The sequence below is a fragment of the Penaeus monodon genome, chromosome 23, assembly GCF_015228065.2.
Source record: "Penaeus monodon isolate SGIC_2016 chromosome 23, NSTDA_Pmon_1, whole genome shotgun sequence".
NCBI lineage: Eukaryota > Metazoa > Arthropoda > Malacostraca > Decapoda > Penaeidae > Penaeus > Penaeus monodon.
This window is the reverse complement of record NC_051408.1, coordinates 14,146,671-14,147,013: the sequence shown is the minus strand read 5'-3', so window position 1 is coordinate 14,147,013 and position 343 is coordinate 14,146,671.

Sequence of the window (343 nt, the reverse complement as noted above, 5' to 3'; positions counted from 1 at the left end):
ACTGAATTTGTCTGTCCTAATCTTTATCTTCCGTTTGCCTGTTCTTCCTGTTTCATTTCTTCGTCTTATACATCTTCGTCTCACATATGTTTTATTCAACTTTATTTCTACGTCACATGTATCTTATTCTATTTTCTTTTTAAACTCTCTTTCTTTACATCCTCTTACCTATTTTTTCTCTCATCTTTATCCCATTTTCTTTCGTCCTCCTCCCCTTTCTCCTCGTTCTCTTCTTTCTTTCTGTTCTTTGCTTCCCTCATTCGTTCACCCAAAAAGATAATCGGATTTCCTGTGGCGTGTTGTCCTTCAGAAGCAGTTTGTTGGTAGAATAACAAGGCTCGAG